Genomic DNA, 22,670 nt, shown 5'->3' with positions numbered 1-22,670 from the left:
AGATTGAAAGTAAAAGTTACACGACAATTTAAAATTTACTTTTCTGCATCTTTCCAAACCAAATAATTTTGCAAATTACATTAGGGTTAGAATTTGCTGGAAGCCAAGAACGTCCTTCTATACAACCCAAAATAAGGCACAGTCTCTGCCCAATATAAATATCACCAGAGACGTCTGCTTTCAACTGCATGAATGGTTTTATGGTATTTTCCCTAGTTATTTCTCTGGAAAGTCCCTACTAGTACCATTACCAAATAACTTCAGTCCAAGAAAGAAGTCGATCAGGATAACCTAAAGTCCGGAAGCCTGGCTCACAGTGATGCAGTACAATCCGCAATGTCTGAGAGCCAAGGAGACCAGGGTAAGATGACACTTCCTAAGTAAGATGACTTCTTCCCGTCTTGGCATCTGCCTTAAACAGGCTTTCTGCCATTAATAACTGTCATCATTGAGGAGTTCCCAATTGCATCCAACCCAGTGCAATATGTGTCAAAAGGGAAAAGTATTTTCTCATCAATCGTGCTACCTTGATTCCAAGGATAAACAGATATGCTTTCCAAGAGGCGGAAAAGTCTTCTGGCTCAAGCTGCTAACCAGCTACTCATTCTTTCCTAAAAGCTCGTCGTCTTCAGAACCCATATTTTACGTTAATGTAAATGTATACGATAATATTTGAATGTCTGTGGTGATCACTACCAGTTGAAAATAAAATTCACAAGCATAAAACCACTAAAAATGTTAAGCTATAACTGTATCCCCAGCTCTTAGATGAACGCCTGGCACAAAGAAAGCACTCAATAAATGTCTGTGGAGCTAACGACTATCTACAATAAATGGTAGTTAAGCCAAAAGAAGGAATAAGATCATCCTTGGAGAGTGTGGGGAGGGAGAAAGGAAGGGACATATGGAAAGAAAAAGGAAGGGAAAGAGGGTCTTGGAAGTAATCGTGGAAACCACCAAGAAGTGAGAGGTGGACAAAGCCAAGGAGGCTACCAAAACACTGAGTAGGAGGAGCCAGAGGTAATGAGAAAAACCTCAGAAAACATGAGGTTATAGAGGAGTAAGCCTCAGACTATGTTAGGATAGGTACAACATTCCCTCTTTTCACCAGTTCTTGTCCTTCTCAAGTCTTCTTAATAAACAAATGGATCCATTTTCAACTTCAACTTTCATTCTGATTCTTTGTATAAACAAATTTCACATATCCATAACTTGACTCCAATATTAAAAGAACAAATAGTAGAATAGAACTAATTTCAACAGAAACATTTTCTCTTGTATTAAGAGAGAAAAATAATAGATGATAGATGATTAGATAGGTAGATAGATGGATCAATAGATGGATAGACAGACATAGATACATGAGAGGGAGAAAAAAGATACATAAACAGCTTAGTTCATACTTAACAGTATAGATTTCATTTTTATAGAAAGTAGCCTGAATAAAGCAAGAGTGTTCCAGCAAACAATGCTGCCTTGCCTTTTGTGACCCGTCTTGGGTCACATCTTTAGAAAATACCAAGATGACTTTCTGAAGCTCCAAGTGCGGTCAAAGGTCTGGAGCCATCTTCTCTATAAAACCTTAACTCTACTGCTTTTCCCTGGGAAGGCTCCTTACTCCCAGACCAAGAATTCTTCAATTGCCACAGACTTTGTTGCTCAGCTGGAGTTGTTGTATTCAGTACCATCACCATAATTCCTCAATCACTCAGTCTCTTGACCACAGGGGCTGGGGTAAGGGAGGATGGGGAGAGGAGGGACTTCCTTTCTCATATACAGGTCTGTGGAACAGAGATACTGTCACGGATCAAAACTCCTTCTCCTAAACACAAGAGCTTAAACTCCTTCCCACTTCCACCCCTGATAGAATTAGGCCTTCCTTAGTGCCTCATTTAATAGTTCTTATTATTGTCCTTACCAAATCTTACTGCAAGGGTTTCACGACTTGTCTGTCTCCCAGCTCTACCTCTCAACTAGCTTTTGGAAATAGGGCCAGTCTCGTCCATCTTTGCATGCCCTAACCATAACTAATCACTGTTGTCTTGAAAATCATAATGCTATAATGTAAAAATTTAGGACTTAAAGACAGCAAACCTGGATTCCTATCCTGGTTCTTCAGTGTACCAGCAGGATGACACTGGCTAATTCACTCAACCTCTCTGAGCCTCAGTTTCCTCATCATTAACATGAGGATATGACAATCTGACCTGCCTATTGACAAACCCCTGACAAGGGCTGAGAATCAACTGAGATAATAAATGATAAAGTTACAAGACATTATTTTCTAATAATAGTTTCTAAATGAATAGAGATCTTTACCCTTTATTGCCAAAGCTTATAAAATTTCAGTACTTTGCACTCAATATTCTCTCTGCTCCATCAACCATACCAGATATGATGTGTTGTTGACTTTAAATGTTTAAACAAATCTATGCTGCACGGGAACTCTTAAAAATGCATTTTTATGAACCAAGCAAGAGTTTAAAACATATATAAAGTGGCTGCTCCATAGACTATTTCAATTCAAAGCAGAAAAAAAATTCTAAGTATATACAGGAAGGATTCCTAAAGAGCACGAAAGAAACAGAAGGGCACAGTGGCTCCCTATGAACTTATTAAAAAAAATTCTGCTTCCCAAGATTTCCCTTGGCAGTTTGCATTTAGAAGCAGTCTTCTTAAAAGGACTTGTCAAGGAAACATATCATCAGCCCTCACTCATTGTATACTACATTTTTTTCAGAGAAATAAAATAATTTACCCTCAAGTCAATGAATTTTTGCTACTTCAAAAGCAAGAAAAAATTAAATCATGCTAACAGTAATGCTTTATTTCAATGCTCAAATCTTCTTATTTTCACAAAACCAAAAGTTAAATATCAAAAAAACTGTGAAGTTACTGCATTGAACAAAAGCAAGGAACCAAATTCTGAACATTACACACTAACATAGAGTTGGTATGATATCTCTCTGGGAGAATTTGCAACTCAAAAATGTATGAGACTATATGATGAATCAAATACAATTTTTGTATTCATTACCTCTAACGCATTGAAATATTGCTTATAAAATTAACAAGCTATAACTGAGAAAAACAGAGATTAACTAATTTTTATGTGCAATTAGTTTTCATGCAGAAAGGTTTCCAACCAATCTTAATTCTATCAAGGGGCATCGTCCTGTGCTCTGTGGTAGGGTCAGCCTGCAACCTGGGCTCACTGGACAAAGGGCTCACTGGACAAAGGATCATGGGAACTGACATAAGCCACTCCAGAGAGAGACCCAGCTCATCTTGTCTTTGGTCCTGCGCAATAGGGTAACACAGAAGGTGAGAAGACCTGAGTGGAAGGAGTTGGAAGGGTGTCACTGGATCCCTACGGGCTGAGGGAGGAGCTGCAAATGGCCAGCTGAAATAGCGAAGAATCCGAATAGCTAATGGAAGCTGCAGGAGGAAGACTTCAGCAGAGCACCTCAAAGAGCCCAGAAAAGCAGCCATGGGGAAAAGGTCTGTCTTAATTATCAGTAACTAATTAGGGACTGCAGCTGTAGGCTCAGGAATAACAAAGTTGCCAGCCTAGTGAAAACCATAACGTTCCCTTCTCTCTCCTTCTCCTATCTTTGACCTTGGTGAGGAAAAGTGTGCAGAGAGGGCGGGGTGACCAGGGAGGGGCAGGGGAGGAGTGAAGACTGGAGGACCACCCCTGAAGCAGGTCAGAGCTGAAGGAAGGCAAACTACTGAATGCTGTCACGTTCCAAGTTTTGATTAACGTCTTTGCCATGACATTCTAATTACTGAATTGAGATTGTGTTTGCAACCTAAAGGGACCTTGGAGTATCTTTTCTATAAGACTGGAGGCAAAAGTATAAGATCTGCCAGAGCTGACATCCCAGGGCAGGGGAAAATTAATCCACTGCATCAAGCTTAAAGGTAAGATGGGTGAAACACTATAATGCTGTGTTTTGTTTATGTCAAAAGTGAGGCTTGTTAAACTCACCAGTCACATGCTGTTGAAGCTGCATTTGGACTCTTGATGATTGATGCACACTTTTTCCAGTGTCTTGCCCACACTTGGGAATAGGTGAAATTCTTCTGCCTTCAGTCACTAGGTCCTGGTTGTGACCAGAGACTGTAGAAGATGAGAATTGTCAGGAATCAAAGAACATTGGAATCTAAAGTAGACAAGGTATACTAGAAGGGCTAGGCGACATTTCATGCCTCCTTCCAAGTTTTTACTGACCACATGGACTGAATGAGATGTGGCCACTCCAGCCACCTGCTTCCAAAGTCCTCTCTTCTTACGTGTCTTCCCTACCCAGATATCCCAGCTGAGTTGCCAGGAGCTGAGGACAAATCCCTTGCCCAGGCCCTCATATTTTGTCTCCATGTATTTTTATAAGACTTTATCTATCACAAGAATTCTGTTAAATAGCTAAAAGCCAGGCTGTCTTGAGAAAGTAGAGACGGAAATTGGTATCAAGATCTAGAGACTGTCTAATACTTTATTCAGCTGGGGGCCATCACAGGTATAGAATATCCCCTAGGTTTTAAAACAAATGCCCCCCACCAAAAAAAAAAAATTAGAACAGAGTAAGAGCAGAAGAAAAATCTTTGTATTCATCTTCCATTTTTGAACTATTAGGCCCTGAGCTTAAGATATACAAAAATGATTAGGGATTATTATTTTTAAAACGGCAATGGCAAGCTTTGCCTTGGGGCTGGTGAGGCTGCTCCTTGAGCAGCTGATATTAAAGGTAACTTGTTGGTTACATTATCCCAGGATGTCCTCAGGCCACACCAGTCCAAGCCTGGTGGTCAGATGGGAGGCGCCCTCACGGGCTGAGAAGGAGTTGGCCTCCCTACTCCAGACTAAGGTTAACAGAGAGGAGCACAACATCCCTACTGGGAACCAGAGAGGTCCTCCCCTCTGCCGACAAACCAGGCTCTCCAAAAAGCAAAGGAGATGCTAGTGAGATCTTTAGAGCATGCCACCGAAAAATAAGGCCATTTAATCTCTGAGAAAGCAAGGACAAAGAGACCACTGGGTAGTGGGGGAAAATGAGAAAGATAAGTTGCTAAGGGAGGAAAGCGCTCAGGACTGGCTTGGTGCAGAAACACTTGGATTTGCAAATGTCTCCCCTCCCTGGGGGCGCTCACCTGCTGCTGCCTTCACCTGCCACACAAATCTTAGCGTTTTTTGGAGGTTTTTAAACTACTACAATTCAACAAGAAGTTATTAAGCATCTGCTTTGTACAAGGCACTGTGCAAAGTGATACGGAGGCGGCTATGATAAAGAAAACATGAAACCTACCCTCAGGGAGCTTTCGGTAAGGGTTAAGACAGGAACAGAAATAATAAAGATAAATACAAGATAGTCTTTGGTGCATGCTATAATACAGGAAGCACAAAGGAGAGAAAGGTTAAAACCAGCTCAAGATAGGAGGAAACAGAATGTTGGGGAAGCCTTTGAGACAAAGCAGCCTCTGAGATGCACACTAAAGTGTATAAAGGATGTCAAGAGATTGGGGAGAGAGGGAAGCAAGATGGAAGAGCTTGTCAGACTGCCAGAGAATACCTGAAATACCAGCACTTCCAACCTGCACTGGACTAACCCATCCTAAGAGGCCAAATGGACAGAATTCCTGAAGACCACAGCACTGGGGGGGCGGGGGATGGAAACACATAATGTATTGTCACTAGGTCATGGGGTAAGAATAGAGCAGAGCATCGGGCCCTGCTCCTTCTCCACCCTTAAAGCGGTTGGTTGTCATGCATAACTAAGCATTTCTTTGGCTCATAATGGGCTAGTCCAGTGCCGTTCCGCCTACTTTCCTGGTGGTGCTCCACCGACCACCACGGTATATGCCAGCTCCTAGAAAAAAGAATGTGGTGACAGCACCTGGAATTAACAGCCTAAATTGTGAACCACTTGCCTTAATCAATTTCACTTGCCCTCCACATCCTTTCACTTTACTTCAATTTTCCAATACTGTCTGCCAACAATCCCCCAATAAGCCCAGTTTATCATTATGTATCACACAGTATCCTTGATGCTTTGATAATACAGTCCCAGTTCAGCTGGAGCCTGGCTCTGGGTCTCCTATTTCAGTCACATTTGCAGTCAAACCTCACACCAGATTCTACTGAGTTCCAAGGGCAGGACTGGATCTCAGACGCAGTGTGAGAGCTGCTACCATCCTGCCCAAATTATTCCTCATTGCCAATGGAGTAATTTTAGATATTTAATTCCATTCTTAATCTCTCCTTATTTGTTTTAAGGTAACCATGACAGAAGATACAATATGCAATTTGGAATCTGCAGGGGTTATCGAAACCCCTTTAAAGAGTCAGCTGAGAAGGGGTACAGGTTGATGCCTTTGCTTTGGAAGGAAATGTGAGATGTTTTATAGAACCACAGTCCTAAGGTCAGAGACTGATTAAAGATCCGAAAACTACAGGTGTCCCCTATAAACGCGGTTACCCAGGCCACCTGCTCCATGGCATGGAAGGGTCTAATATCAGTGATACCTCCCCACAGGGCTCTCCCTGGCCCCGTCTGGTTCGTCTGTCATTGTCTGAAACAAACACTTAATTGCTTAGCTAGCAAATAGTTCAGGCCAGATCATTTAGGAAACACTCTCTGGAAATTGCCACCTTCAAGTAAATAACTGTAAAACTAAAACGATTCCTAATAATAGAAGGGCACGAAGACAGCTTCACCTCCCTCTGCCTCAGTTTCTTCCTTTGTGCAGTGGGGTTAAAATTGGTACCCACCTCACAGCGGTGCTGCGGGGAAAAAATAAGACCAGCAGAGCGCTTAGAAAACAATACATGGCACATAATAAGGGCTCAGTACGCATGCACGCGGGATGAATGAATAAAAGGTCAGCCATCAATCTCTCCGTGGCAGACTTAGATGCAGAATTAATACCCAGCAGACTGCCCGGCCTGAGCCACACGGGGCGATGGAGGCTGACCAGAATCTGATTTCCACTTCTTTGCAGCCAACCAAAACCACACACTGAGAGAAACGGGAAGCCTTTCTAAAGAGAGGACCCTCTCCGGTAACAGCTTCGGCCTCACCTCACAGCCACAGCCACCGCTCTGAGCCGTTGCGGTCTCAACCACAGTGTAGTTGGCAGGCAACTCCAAGGACCACAGCCCGGCAGACACGGTCCCTGCGTGCGCATGCTCCGTGGCCTAGCTCGCGACCCGTAAAGAGACACCAGAGGTCTCGAGAAGTCTCGCGTGGATTCACTCACACACCTTGCGGGGCGGGGGTCAGCCTAGACAGAATTAAGTCGGTAGGATTTAGCTATATCCTTTATGTTTGCAGGAACTATGTATCACTGCTCGCTCTAGGAAGGAAAGCCCGAAGTTCCGAATGTCCTGCATGGGGATAGGATACTTTGCACCCCTCTTCCCTGATTTCCTTGGGACTTACGCCTGGAATCTGGAGATGGAGATGTGACCATCGGGCTCCGCAGAGGACTGCTCTAAGGGAAACCAGAGGAGAACCAGCCTCCTGAAGCTTCCACCACGCGGCAGGCTCCCCCAGCTCTCTTCTGTCAATTAATGCAGCTAAACTTCACAACTGCACATTATTAGAAAATCTCTAGATTTTGATACTAATTTCTATTACTGCTATTACTGGTCCAGCTTCTAGCTATTAAGTAGAACACGTGTGGTGACTCTTTTAAAAACTATACGGAGGCTAAGTCTGAGGGGGAGCCGCTAGGGAAGGGGTTTCTGTCGGCTCCTGCTGACTCATCAGGGGGACATGTGTATACCCATTTTACAGATGAAACTGAGTCTCAAGGGAGTTAAATGACATCTGAAGATCACACAGACACTAAGCTTGCAAACCAGGAGGACTAAAACGACTGGCTTCAAGTTCAAAGCTCTCTCCATTCCACTCCACTGTCCTCCACCCCAAGGGTGTCTATGGTTCATGCAGGAACTAAACAAAAGGCAGAACAGAAAGTGATTACCAGATCCTTTGCAGGGGTCTGTCAGGCAGAAAAATGCGAGCCGGAAACACCTGGTCTGTGGTTAGGTGGAGTTCTGCTGATCATTTACGAAGCATGGAGAGGAGCTGCTTGAATTTTTCTCATGTCTTCTTTGTCTGGCGTGTAGATAGATGGAGGCCGGAGATGGGCCAGCAACATGGTGGCAAGAAGAAAAAGCAAAGCAAGACTTCAGAAGTGGATCTGAGAGAGTTTTCTCTCCTTCTTTCCTCCAACTGGAGGGCACTGTAGTTCAGCAACAAACATGGGGAAGCCAGAAACCAGGCAAGCAAAAGCCCCAAGGCAGACGTCCACTGGAGTCTTGGAGAAGTCTCAGAGGACTCTGGCCAGGTCAGGGTTGGGAGTGTAAACCAGCCTTGGATGAGGCAGCCCTGGTAAGGGAGCCTCCTGCTTCCCAGAGGCAGAGAGTGAGAAGAATGGGCTGTAGAGCAGATATTCTGGGCAGAAAAGAGCCTACAGATGTAAAAGTTGTTTGTATATTCATACATCACTTTATCTATGTTATGATTTTCCTCTGCTAATTGAATTTCTTTCTATAAACTTGCATTTATCAGAGTACTGATAAAAGATTTTCTAACCCCTGCCTATCTGGAGAAGATGCTCTCTGGAATGGAAGAGAAGATAATACACCTGAACTTGGACTCCAATAGTGGTTCTGAATGGTCCACTTGTCCTGGCATGATCCAGTAGAGATGGTACTCAACACTCTTTGCAGACGTTGGTTTTCTTGCCTGGTGTGGGAACGCAGACATTTGCTAAGGCCTTTCCTCCCCCGCAAAGTAGCAGCATGAGTTGCAAATGGGACGAAAGCTGCAAAGCTGATGAGTTATTTGACTTCTCCCAAAAAGTGGACTTCTGCATAGACTCATGGAAATGAGTCTGCATAGACTTAGAGACTCATGAAATATGCCATATTCAAATACAGAAGATTTCTCTTAAAGAAAAGCAAGGGAATAGATCATTAAAGTAGGTTTTTTTTTTGGGGGGGGGGTTGTTTTGTTTTGTTTTGTTTGTTTTTTTAAAGAACTCACAATGAAAAGATAGCCCAGACGAGAGGCTGGCTTCTCCTTGTAGACACTTTTTCTATTTCTCTGTATTATTAAAGCTGTTAGGTATGAAGACTGGCCTACTTCATAAGCTGGAGGTCTTGCCTTAAGGGATCATAATTATTTTAGTTACAACCTTCTGTGGTATCATAGCTACAGTGTAAGAAGGGAAAATGCCTAGACTTGAGATTTTTTTTTTTAATGACATTAAAAATGTACAAGGTATAAAGTACACAAGGTATGAATTCTAAAATGTGAGAAAAAAAGATGTGTCAAAACTGTGGTAAAACATAGCAGGAAGAAATGAGGAAGGCTTGATCTTGTGCAAACTGGAACACCATTTTCATTCCTTTATTATTTCTTTAGAAACTATTTCTTGGGGACTTGTCTGGTGGCGCAGTGGTTAGGAATCCGCCTGCCAATGCAGGGACACGGGTTCGAGCCCTGGTCCGGGAAGATACCACATGCCGAGGAGCATCTAAGCCCGTGCACCACGACTACTGAACCTGTTCCCTAGACCCCGCATGCCACAACTACTGAGCCCGAGTTCCATAGCTACTGAAGCCCACGCACTTAGAGCCCATGCTCCACAAGCAAAGGAGCCATGGCAATGAGAAGCCCGTGCACCGCAACGAAGAGTAACTCCTGCTCACCGCAACTAGAAAAAGCCCACACACAGCAACAAAGACCCAAGGCAGCCAAAAAAGAAAAAGTTTAAAAAAAGAAAATATTTCTTTACTATTTCTTTGGTTATTAATACAGTCTGTTAATATCAAAGCAGAAAACACGATGCTGTATTGATAAAATTCCATCTATTTTATTCAGACCCAGGATGGGTCTTTGAGCCCATGTATCCCACTTTGTGTAACAGACAGATTAGGTGAAAATTTGAAGTAATTTGGACGCAGTATTATAAATGTGTAAGGAAGTGTCACTAAAAGTATTTAGGTATTCAGTAAATTATTAGGTGTTCAGTAAATTATTTTGGAATGAGATCAATCTTATTGTAGAGGCATTATCACTTTAAATATATCTGAATTTTCACACACTGAGATTTCCTACAGCGAGGCAGGACTGTGTTTTATAATCTTATTACCTCTGATTGGCTTGATTTTTTTTTTTAAGTCTTGTACAATTTGCACTGCTAGTATAAAACACATGTACAGACCCTGTAAGTGAGAAGAGGATAAACTGGCGGCTACTAGTGTACAATTCGGTACATTAACTCACCCCTGATTTCAATTTTAGTCTAATAGAATGAAGTCACAGCTGGATGGAGAGAAGAGTGGTTTCCTGCCAGTCACTGTAGCTGCCGAGTCAGAAGAGAAAGGAACCACTCGCTCCCTCATGGGAAGAAGGGCTAAAGTTCCTTCATGTCACACAGAGCCACAAAGACCCATCTGCATGCCAGCCCTATGCATTATTTAAAATATATATACAGTTGTGAATAGCAAAGGTCCAAAATAATATGGGTTTCAAGAAAGCAATTTATTTCTCACACATAAACAGGCAATTCAAAACTCTCTGGAGGCTCCTCAATTATCTGGGAATCAGGATGCTTCTAGACTTTCTCTGCTCTATCACTGGGAAGTGGCTGCCATCCTCGTGGTCCAGCACAGGAGACCAGCAATCATTCCATTTTTTCAAAAAGTATTGCATTATAGAAGAAAGACTATGGAAGGAACTTCATGTTGTTTTCCAATATCTACTCTCCCTTTCCAAGTAATTGGAAGTCACTTGGACGCTTAGGATAAAAATTCCATTCCCAGTCACTGTTGTAGCTACAACTTCTGGTAATGAGAGGTGAGAGAGGAGAGATTCCTGGCTGTGTCATTAAAGGCAGTGGCAGTGTACCATCTCTTACTGCCTTTTCTCCATCGTGGACAACGAGGTCAAAGGCCACCGGGACACCCAATGGAGCCACTACACCAGCCTTGCACTGCCTGTTAAGGCTTTTACATGAGAGAGAAGTCAACTTTTATCTTTTCAGCCACTGTCATTCAGGTCTCTGTTAAATGCTGCTGAAACTAAGGCCTCCTTAACATATCCATCTTAAGGGATATTTCATAAAGGGGAAAAGGTCACTATTTACCAGCATCTAAGAGTCTCGCCCTAGCCCTTTCATTTTCACATTTAATAAACATTTATCAAGCATCTCCAGTGTTCCAGACAGTGTTCCAAGCCCCTGGGGCAATGCAGCATGAATGTGCCCTGATCCTTCCCCGAAGGAACTTACTATCAAATAGAGGAAAGAATTAAGGGAGCAAATATGACTGAATGCTGGTAATATGCCAGGCACTGCTGTAGTTGTTTTCACATGTTTTGTCCTTTGCATCTCACAAAATTTCTATGGAATCCTCATTTTATAGATGTGGACATCATAGCTCCAAAGGGTGATAGAATTTACTCAGGGTGACACCTATAACAAGTCATGGAGTCAACATTTAGGTTTAGATTTCTAACTCACGAGTCAACCAGTGACCAGGCTGCTTCTTGGACGTGCATACAAGAAGCAAGAATGCAAGGCTCCATGTGATAAGGGCCAAGCACTTCAAATGCTTCAGCTGATGTGTCACTAACTCTTCTTGAGAGGTCACCCAGCCATTATAGTTTTCTCAAGGTCACTGTGTGTCCTGGACCAAGCACAAACTTATTCTTCCCCTTCTGTAAGGAATAGTAAACACACTTAGGGCCACTGCATCTCCATCATGGGCACAAAAGTGTCACTCTATAGCTCCCATCACTGTGACTACATCTGCATTTTATCTTCTTTTCTCACTGCCAAAAAAACAATTCACTAGATAACTCCCTTCGTGACCACCATTTTTGTCTGCTCATCTAGTTTGGACTCCAGACTTTTCCCCTCTGGGCATTTCTCTCTCCATATTCCACATAACATAATATAGCATTTAGAGCCTGTGTCCTCCTTCATCCAAATGGGCTTATTGTTCCCAATTGACCCTAAAGCATATAAAGCAGCCTGTCTAGACATTTATAGAATTATATCATCTCAAATCATATCACACCTTCTGCTAAAATTATCCAGCTCTTATATCATCTGCAGAGGTAATCCAATGTTCAAAATCCCAGACAACCAGAATGCCTAAGTGGGACTGAAATTTTTTGTCAGTTGAAGCATTTATATGTGTTCTAATTATAATACCAACTCAATGATCACCCAACACATGGGCAAAGCCTGGCTTGCCTATCCATTTTGAGGTTAGTAAGAAAAGATGACAAGCCCCTCTTATTTGACAGGAGGACTTGTCCCAGATAATTATCTGAGTTCAGCCCAGCAGAGTTCTTCGCCAGCAGTAGCTTTGAAGAAAGGGGCTGTGATCCCTTATGTTATTTACGGTAAAGTAACACTAGCTGATGAAACTGACAGCCCCCAGATCTCACTGGTGTCGCAAAATAAAGGCTTATTTCTTGCTCACATCATCTTCTGACTGAGTTTTTAGTGGCCAGGCTTCAATGAGGTGGTTGGAGGACACAGGCTCCTACCATCTAGTCGGTTCCTTAGAGTGGTTCCTCGGCATTTGGCCCAAAACAAGGGATGTTGTGCTGCTGTTTAATGGTCAGGTCTGTATATCACATCATGTCCACCATGTTCCAGTGTCCAGAACCCAGACCCCATGACCCAAACCTAACTTCCAAGGAGGTTGGGAAACATAGTCTTCCAGTGTGTCTTGGCCAAGGAATGGGACTGGAGAGCAAAGAGCCAGCCTCTGCCTCACCCCTGGGGAGAAGACACTGAAGGCTGGCTGCACCACCCAGGTCAGATGGTTGGCATGTAGTTGCTCACTCCCCTGATTGGCTGGATGCAGTTATGTCCAACGCACATGAGGCACTGGCACTCTGACACGAAAGCAGGGGCAGATCTTGGCCGTGAATTTGCAACTACTGGATGCTGTGTTTTCAAATAGGCTTAGGTATCTGTTGGTATCCCTGCCAGCCATTTCCTACCCACCCTCTCTGCCACCCCAACATGCCTTTTCCCAGTTCTGGGAAGTGGAACACTGAGTATCTTTGCCTTCTACCTCCCCAGATACAGAGAAGACCTATGAAACTTTATCCTGATAAGAGGATTTTACTCCAAGGGTATGACTTTTGTTTGGAATAAGAGTGTCCTATCTTCAGAAGGGATTCTCTCCCAAGACCATCAAGAAAGAAGCCTTCCCAAAGTGTTGAATCCTTATTAGAGTTGTAGTGGCAGATAAGCCCAAATGTGTATTCTTCTGGAACTTGGGAGGAGAAGCAGCAGTGAACTCAGCATTTAGCTGTGGTTGTATGGAAGTCATTATGGGCATCAAGTCTGTTCACAAATATTAAGGTTCTCTTTCCAGAGACAGAGTAAGATTGCACTTCCCTAACACCTTTGATGTTAGCAGGGCTTAACCTGGTCAATAAATGTGAATGGAAGTGACCTACCATTTCCAGGGAGCAATTTGAGGAGCCAGTGCTTGACTTGTCCTGTCCCTTCTCCTTCCCCTCCTCCCCTCGGTGACGATCTGGTGATAATTTTTTCCCACAGGCAGTAGTCCTAGAGGCTCTTTTCCATAGAAACTGTGTCAGCCAGTGTCCCTCAGTTACCACAATAATCAGAGGCCCCTGATGACTCTCATTGGACATGTAGCCATGAGAGAAAAATAAACTTTGCTTCATTAAGCCAGTTGGAGATGGTTTGTTACCCAGAATAACCTAATGGGACCCAATAGATAGAGGTCTCATAGTTTCTTTTTTTTTTTTTTTTTTTTTTTTTTGCGGTACGCGGGCCTCTCACTGCTGTGGCCTCTCCCGTTGCGGAGCACAGGCTCCGGACGCGCAGGCCCAGCGACCATGGCTCACGGGCCCAGCCGCTCTGCGGCATGTGGGATCCTCGCGGACCAGGGCACGAACCCGCGTCCCCTGCATCGGCAGGCGGACTCTCAACCACTGTGCCACCAGGGAAGCCCCATAGTTTCTTTTTAGGACATACTCTTTTTCCATTTACTTTTGTCATGAAAAAGTTCATGCTTGCAAATTGTAACATACACCACACCTATCTGATTTTTTTAAATGGGTGGTACGTAACTACCCACGTAACTACCACCCAGCTTCAGCAATAGAACATGACTAGCACCTCCAGATCCCACTGTGACTCTCCTCCATTGATTGTTCCTCCTTCACCCCCAAAAGATGACAATTATCTTATTTTCTGTTAAATTCATTTGCATTTCTTAATCATTTTATCTCACATGTATGCTGCTTAGTTTTGCACATTATTTAACTTTATTCAAATGAAATCTTATTGTATGTATGTTCCTGGAACTTGCTTTTTTATCTAATTTTATGTTTTTAAGATTCATCTTTGCTGACACATGTGGTTATATTTTATTCACTTTGCTGCAGTTGCATGAATGTAACAATATGAATTTATCCCTTCTCCTATTAGATGGCCACCTGAGTTTCCTATTGGGAATTTTTGCCATTAGAAACTACATTAATAAGAATAGTCTTGTATATAGCCTAATGCACGTATAAAGGAATCTCTGTAGGGTGTACACCTAGGAACAGAAATGCTGAGTTGTAGAGTATTCACATGCTCTACTTTACTACATAGGGTCAAATTGTTTTCCAAAGCGGTTGTACCAATTCACACTGCCACAAGCTTGTATGAGAGTTCTCTCTGCCTCATGTCCTCGTCAGCACTTGCTATTGTCAGCCTTTTCTTGCTTGGCCCCTCTGGTGGGTGTAAGATAGTATCTTATTGTGATTTTCGTTTGCATTTTCTTTAGGGCATACTTTCATCACATGTGGATTCAAGAAACCAAGGTGAGAAACCATTCAAAATGATTTGCCACAGGTATTCCTAACCACCAGATAAACTTCACAAGCCAGGGCCCTTCATATAGAAGAGGTCAAATAATTGAAAAAGGCACAATTATTCATTTTTGGACTTAGAAAATACCAAAGGGCTTATGCTACTCTTTGTGTTGTAGGTTAACCAACTGTTTCATAAATGGCTCCTTTTAGGAGTATTATCTAAAGCCATGGGAAAAGCAAATACATTTCAGGGAAATTATAAACATTTCTTTTACCTTACCAGATAAAGAGATTCAGTATAAATCCTAATGCACCCACTTGGCTGTACACAATTTATAGCAGATGAAGAGTTTGAAACACTTTCGTGTAAACAATCTAGATTTTTTTTGGAAGGTTGCTAAAAGGCTGTTTGACACTCTTTGTAAGTGGGGAGCATCTCAGGGTAAGAACTGGTTCTGGATAATATCAGAATTCATTTCCCACTGGCAAAGCAGCTCCATTAAGCACTGTTTTCATCTCTGAAGCCTTTACTTTTATGTAATGTTTACATCATTGACACCTTCTGTTACCGAATCCCTAATATAAACAAGGGATGTAATAAGCCCTAATGTATTTTAACAAAATTTTAAGAGATGTGGCTATGGGATGAGGACAACCAAATAGAGTACAGATTAAAGCAACATTTTTATAACACCTCAATGTCATATAATAGTGACAACTCTATAATCAAGTCCAGGAGAGAAACATTCTCCCTGTGTTTATTCATCAATTAGAATTTGATGAACTCCAAATGTCATCTGACCAGCCAAATTCTGTAACCCAGCCTTTCAGTAGAAAATTAGAAATTCAGCCCTACTGGAAGAGAGATACAAAAAGAAATTTACTTTGCTCCATAATATCTACAGACTCATGGCAACTGTGAGTTTCATGAACCACAGCAATAATACTACATGAAAAGCAAATCTTTGCAATTTACCACCTTAATGCAACAACATAAGAAGGCGATCCATCCATGACCAAACTTTGCCTGACTAGTTCAGCTGAAATGGTTATTTGAAAGTCTGTATAGTAACTGTGTGACCAAACTAGATAGAAGGGGTGGTTCCTGATTAACTCTCATCTCCATGTTTTTGTTCTCTGTGAGGCTTACTGGTGTTCCATGGCAAAGATGCATGAGTTCCAGGCAGCAACAGTGATCATTCTGGGCTGAGGAAGGCTGGTGTACCGGAGAGCTATGGCTTAGATAAGTGCTACTTAGATAAGTGTGGCCCATGGACCGGTGCATCCCATGAACTCATTGTTACCAGTCTCCAAAAAGAAAGGTCTACAAGCTGAGAGTAAGTGTTTAAAACTTCTGTAGCAAAGGACATTGCTGCAACAGCCCAGGGAATGATGACTGAATTCGCCTCATTGAACAGGATGTTTTACCGAAGAATGAGTTAGCAGCAAATTAAAAAAACTAAAACAGAACTTGTCTTTTGCCATAGATAGTTTGAGAAGCACTGGTCTAGGGGTATTGTTAAAATGCATATCCTTTTTTTTTTTCTTTTTTAAATGCATATTCTTGATCACCGATCCCAGAGATGCTGATTCGGTAGGTCTGTCAGTTTGCATTTCCACAAAGCTTCCTGGTGATGCCGATGCTGCTGGTCAGAACCACACTTTAAGAAGCAATGGTCCAAGACTTTCCCATGTTATCGCCTTCTACCCTCTCGAGGACTGGCACTAGGGTGACATTCTCCTGAACTGTTAGAGCTTCCTCTTTTACTGTTTGAAAACTTTGCCAATGCATTAACAGCCTGCACATGCTGGGTCTCATAACCATAGCAGGCAATGCCTTCTGGAAGTAGACATGGATTATAACTGGCATTGGTACTAACCTGAATTTTAAGGCATATTCATAAAAGAGGAGAAAGGCTTGATCTCTGGTACTGAGAACCAACAGTGCAAGCTGCTCAAGTAACTTTTTGACAACTCACCTGAGTTTCTTTGTTGCAGTTTCTGGAACACCAGCCGATCCAAGTTCTCTTCAAAATGAATAAAGCCTTGCACTTAGGAAATTAACTGCCTCTGAATGCAGTAGTCACCTTCACTCCTTCTGCGAATACTTAGGAAGAACAACCCAGCAGTTCCTGGGCCTCCTCAAGACTTCTGTCAGCATCACCGCCACAGAAATGCAGAAGATTTCTGCAAGGCAATTCCATTGCTAAGTCAATTATCACAGGATGTGGCAGGCTTTTAGAGAGATTAAACTGCCCTTTCTCCTGAAAGAAAATGACGAATTCTCAAATGGGACCCCTCTAATACCCATTTGCTCAGCTATAGTGTACTCCTGTTGGCCAATTACCTAGTTTGATCCACATTGTGTGAATAAATGCCTTAGAATTCTGGGAAGGGATGCACAATTCAAAGAGCTGCTTGTGCACGGAAAAGGGGCCAGTGTCCTTGGAGGAAAATGTTCTCCAGAGTCTGAGAGATTGAATCTAAATCGAAGCCATTTAAAGAAAGTTCTGAAAGGGTAAGTTTTAAATTCTGAGTGTATATTAATGGCAGTGGTTCCTTTACTTTTGATTTAGCTGCAACTAAATATCTGTGTATGCACTCCTGTGCCTCAGTTTCCTCATCTGTAAAATGGGGATAATTTACCTCATAGAATTGTGGTAAGGATTACATATCCTTGAATGCATAAATGTCAAGACTTGAAAATAGTCCCTGGTTCATAGTAAGTGCTACATAAAATTTCACAGGATCTCATAGTTACAAAGGGTCTTAGTGAGTTGGTGCACATCCACCCCACCTTACACCACTCCACCCCCACTCCTGGTAATTTGCATCCCCTAGCCTTGATATGAATATTATACATGCTGGGGTACACTGGTAAGAGTATATGCCAACTCTGTCCAATAGAAATATGAGTCACATATGTAATGTTCAAAGTTTTTAAAGTAAAAACTAATTTTAATATTTATAAATTTAACCCATGCATCCAAAATATTATCATTTCAACATTTTATCAATATAAAAATTATGAATGAGATAGTTTACATTTTTTTTCACAATAAGTCTTCAAAATGTGTTTATTTTTCATTGGGAATATTTAGTAAGTATTTAGAATTCATAAATACTACGTTTGAAAAAATACCTTCAAACATACTTGAAACTGAAGTGAGTTTTCTAATAACTGAATTTAATTTTTTCAGCTTAAAATTAAATAAAATTATAAATTCAGTTCATCAGTCGCACTGGCCACATTCCAGGTACTCAAGAGCCACGTGTGACCAGTGGGCACCATATTGGATAGCACAGGCGCAGACTTTGAAGATAGGCCTGCCACTTAATCATATGGCCCTGGGCAAGTTATAACTTTTCTTAGCCCCAGTTTTCTGATTTACAATTTACATATTGTTGTCAGTTATTAAATTTACATATTTAGTAATTGACAACAAAACAAAATATAATATCTACCACAAATTGTTCTGTTCAGTATTTGAGGTAATACATCAAAAATGTATAGCATGGTGACTAATAGGTTGTAGTAAATCTTCAATGAATTGTGAGTATTTTTTCCTTAACATTTAATTAGGAAAAAATTGAAACATCAAGAAAGCTAAAGAATTGTACAATGAATCCCCATATACTCACTACCTAGATTCTACAATTGTTAACATTTGATTACATCTGCCTTATTGCATTTCTATCTATATATCCATTCATCAGTCCATCTTACTTTCTCATGTATTTCAAAGTAAATTACAGACATCAGTGCAGACACCCGTAAAACTCCAGCATGTGTATGATTAACTAAAGTTCAATATTTGTCTCTTTTTCTTTCTTTCTTCCTTTTTCTTTCCCTTTGACTTTCTGTCTTCCTGCCTTATTTATTTCTAGATGAAATATGTATATAGTGAAATGTACAAATATTAAATGAACCATTGGATGAATGTTGACAACGCATATATCCTATGTAAGCCAAATCTCTATCAAAATAGAGAACGTGTCCATTATCCCAGAAAGTTCCCTCATACCCCTTCCTCATTAATCTTAGCCCTCACTGCCCTGCTCTCCTCCCCGGCAATCATTGTTCTGGCTATCTGCTATAGATTAGTTTTGCCTAATCTAGAATTTCAAATAAATGGAATCATACAACATATAGTCTTTTGTGTAAGGCTTCTTTCACTTAGCGTAATGTTTCTGAGATTCATACATGTTGTTGCATGTCTACTCCTCTTTATTACTGAGTAGTAACTGTGGCTCCTTTTAATCAAGAGAACTCCTGACCTGACCCACTCCCCTCCTGCTCCAAGCAGCCTATTCCATTCTTTCACAGCTCAAAAAATTCTGCATTCTGTCCATCCAACATGGATCTTACTAAAGCTTCCAGCTTTTGATGCTAGCTCAGCTGCTTAGAATTGATGAAAGAAAGTACTTTTTCATGTGAAATTCTTTAAAATTTATGTAGTTGTTAAAGAAGTTCTTCCGAGCCTTCCATGGAGAAGGCCAAACCTTCCTAATTCCTTCAACTCTTTGTACAACCACATTTTAGGTTCTTCCAACTTCCTAGTCTTTCTCTGTGTACATACTTATTTGTTTTCTTGTTTACTGAATATCTCCCCTATTGAACTACAAATTCCATAAGGCAATATCATGTCTATTTTATTCACTAATACACACCTAGCACCTAGTACAATGCCTGGCAATTAGAAGGCTCTCAACAAATATTTGTTGAATGAATATGTGAATAAAAGAAAGAAGGAACTCACCTTTAAGCATGTTTAATTCTGTCTGTATTTTAGTATATATGGGACAGCAGGCAGATGTTGGAGAGAGGCAGATCCAGGAGCTTGAAGACAACACCAAATTCCAAGAGACACACCTCAGGGAATGCAGCAGCCAAGTGCACTGACTTCATTCCTGGCCAGTAGTACAACCTTGAGTCCTTGTCTCCATTGCCTTTCTGGTGAGTTGAATGGATAGCCTAGACCCAAATCTGAAATTTCCCTTTAAAACTAAAATCAATTTGCTATATGGCCCTAGAGAAAGAGAAAGAGGAGGAGAATTCCACCCTCATGCCCCTCTCCGTCATGGCTGAGATTGGATTTTCTTGCCGTTTGGGAGAGAGGGAGCCTCAGAGATGGATTTGATTTGATTCTGTAAAAATAAACAAAAATTGCATTTATTAAGCACTTGAGATGATGCAGTAAGACTTATAAAGCCAAAGAGGAGAGAAGAGAGGAATAAGAGAGAGAAATAAAGGTGTATCAAAGGGAGGAGAGAGAAAAAGAAGAGAGAATGAGGGGAATCAAGACAAAATGTGCCAAGAGTTCAAATGGAAACCCACAGGCATAGATCTAAATAATGAAGAGACTTAAAACAAGTTAAAGTGTTCAATGATACGTAGTCCACACCCTTCCTTGACAAATACATATTCACAATGATAGAATGAAAAACTTTGTTTAAAACTATGGTTTTCGTATGAAGGAAAGTCAACAAACTCTCAAAGATGACTGGATTTAATTATATTGTGCACGTCTGAGTGTTTTCTTGATGGGCTAGTGATGTTTGACAAGATCTCTCTCATTAATTCACAGATATGTTCCGTAAAATTTGTTTTTCTTGCCTTTGTTTCAGCAAAACACTAATTATATTATAATCAACACTTTCATATGTTTTATGTTCTATTGACAGTAATGCTAAAATAGACACATTTCTTGAAATATTATAGTTCTAAGATAATTTTTTAATTATTAATTTCTATGTAGAGAACATTCACTCTGCTAGGGCAGTAGTAATGGGAGTTTTTAATAAAATTCCTTTATATATCATGAGCAAACATTTTATTTGGGTGTGTATAATAGATTATTGTTACCACAAAAAATTACAGAATATTTTAGTTTCAACATATAAATTGTCATATCATGGTTTTCACCACCTTTTAAAGCAATGTCTAGAGCCATGTAATAATGTTAACACTTCTCACATTGTAGCTAGATCCACATCTATACAGACTAGTAGTAATTGGGAGTATTTAATTTTAGAAAATGTTCCTCATACTCCACATACCAGTGCTCTGAACACTGCTCTAATGTGTAAATACCTCTGGAACCACAAAGAGAAATAAGAAAGTGGATGCTCAGCAGTACTGGGAAATGATATTTGATCACACGAGACTCCATCACATTCATGCTATCAGAGAGAAATTATTTGACAAGTTAATTAATTTGTCTTTTCTCTTACCTAAGAGCTTCTGCCGCCCAAATCCTTTCCCACACTCCAAAGTAGTGCTTGTTTCTGATGTAAGTAGCAGTAGTACAGCTGTAAGACTTCATGGCCTTTGGATGGAGTCACCTTTTTTATCTTAAGAACAAAGGGCAAGGAATGAGAAGTAATTCTCTGGAGCCTGACCGGTGTTCGTTCTGAGGGTGGGTGTTTAGGTGGTCCCAGCACTGACCACTGGGTCCCAAGAGACAGAGATGCTCACGTGCTCTTGAATGAGTTCATTTATGTCTCTTTGTGATAAGCAGGGCCCTCTAAAGTGTGAGGGCAGGGAAGGACCCCTTTTGTCTGGTGCAAGCTCAGTACTGAGAGGAAGGGGGAAAGAAGAGAAGGAAAACGACTAAAAGAAAACAGATGAGAAAGAATCGAAAGCTCCCTCTCACACCCCACAAGAAATTAAAGCTTCTGTCCTTAACAGTCTCAGTCAAAAATACCCCAAGGCTCAAGAGCACACAATGAAAAACTGTCAGCTCACCTACATTCAAAGAGCTTCCATAAACAAATACATATAAATATGTACATATATACCTTATATAATTATATGACATCATTTAAATATATAAATATGTAAATATATATTTCCTTTTCTTGTTTCTCTATCTATAGCAAATGGGATTATTTTCTTCTTCCCAATTCCTTCTGCTTTCACCCTCTTAGAAGCTCTCCACTGATGGAGTTTCTGAGGGAGGCAGGTGTAGGATGGTGGAGACACAGACATCATATTTGGCATTACTGGTTCCCAGATTTAGGATTTCAGAGAACAGTAGGAAGTTTTTTGGTGGAGGTAATTTTAGGAATCTATATGGAATTGACCATTTGCCGAAGGGGAAGGGTAAAATAGGCCACTGAAAATTGACATCAACCATCTGTGATTTCCATCAATTCAGGAAAAAGACATTTCTAATACATATACACACAATCATGAAGAACATATACTTAGATTAAAGACGATTTCTTTAAATTGATTCATTTTTAAAAACTTATTTTTGTATTTATTTATTAATTTCTCTGTTTGTTCATTCACTTGTTGCCAAGATTTAGTGAAAGCCTCATCAGGAACATGGACTTATCCTTGGACCAACTTTCAGGATCCAGTGCCCGGGCGTGTTCAACCAGGCCAACCCAGTGGAGCTCTTGTAAGGTCTCTGCTGAAGGACACTGCAGAGCTCCGATACCGCAGGACACATTTTTTTTGTGAACAGGTTGGTGAGGAATTTATTACCAAACTGATAGAAGTGTAAAAATCATTGCGTATGCATTCGCTTCAAGACATCCCTATGATTGCATCAGCTAATCAAGATGGTTTTGGCTTATATAGACATTAAGCATAAGAAAACAGTAGTATATTCATCTAAATTGAACCAGGTGCTAGGGAAGGAAAGAGAAAGGAACACAGATGTTGCTGTAAGAAATATGGCCAGGTGAGCAGCACAAACTTTGTGCTCCGAGGGCCCAGATGACAGCTGGATGACAACAGTCCCAGAAGAATGACTAAGGGCTTTTTGCTCAGCCTGAAAAATGAAA

The 22,670-nt window shown here is 41.1% G+C and overlaps 1 long non-coding RNA gene across 1 annotated transcript in view; it reads right to left on the bottom strand.

Moving 5' to 3' along the window:
• The window catches only part of LOC109552360 (uncharacterized), a 46,528-nt gene extending 25,292 nt beyond the window's left edge, over window positions 1–21,236 (bottom strand). The window contains exons 1-5 of the long non-coding RNA XR_012332289.1: window positions 21,108–21,236; window positions 19,634–20,021; window positions 16,853–17,060; window positions 7,987–8,120; window positions 3,992–4,123 (exon numbers count right to left, since the gene is read on the bottom strand). This is a non-coding gene — a long non-coding RNA (uncharacterized lncRNA). The remainder of the gene's footprint in view (window positions 1–3,991; window positions 4,124–7,986; window positions 8,121–16,852; window positions 17,061–19,633; window positions 20,022–21,107) is intronic.
• Between the last annotated feature and the right edge of the window lie 1,434 nt (window positions 21,237–22,670).

This window comes from Tursiops truncatus, chromosome 6 (genome assembly GCF_011762595.2).
Source record: "Tursiops truncatus isolate mTurTru1 chromosome 6, mTurTru1.mat.Y, whole genome shotgun sequence".
Classification (NCBI taxonomy): domain Eukaryota; kingdom Metazoa; phylum Chordata; class Mammalia; order Artiodactyla; family Delphinidae; genus Tursiops; species Tursiops truncatus.
This window is presented reverse-complemented; position numbering and strand designations above follow the sequence as displayed.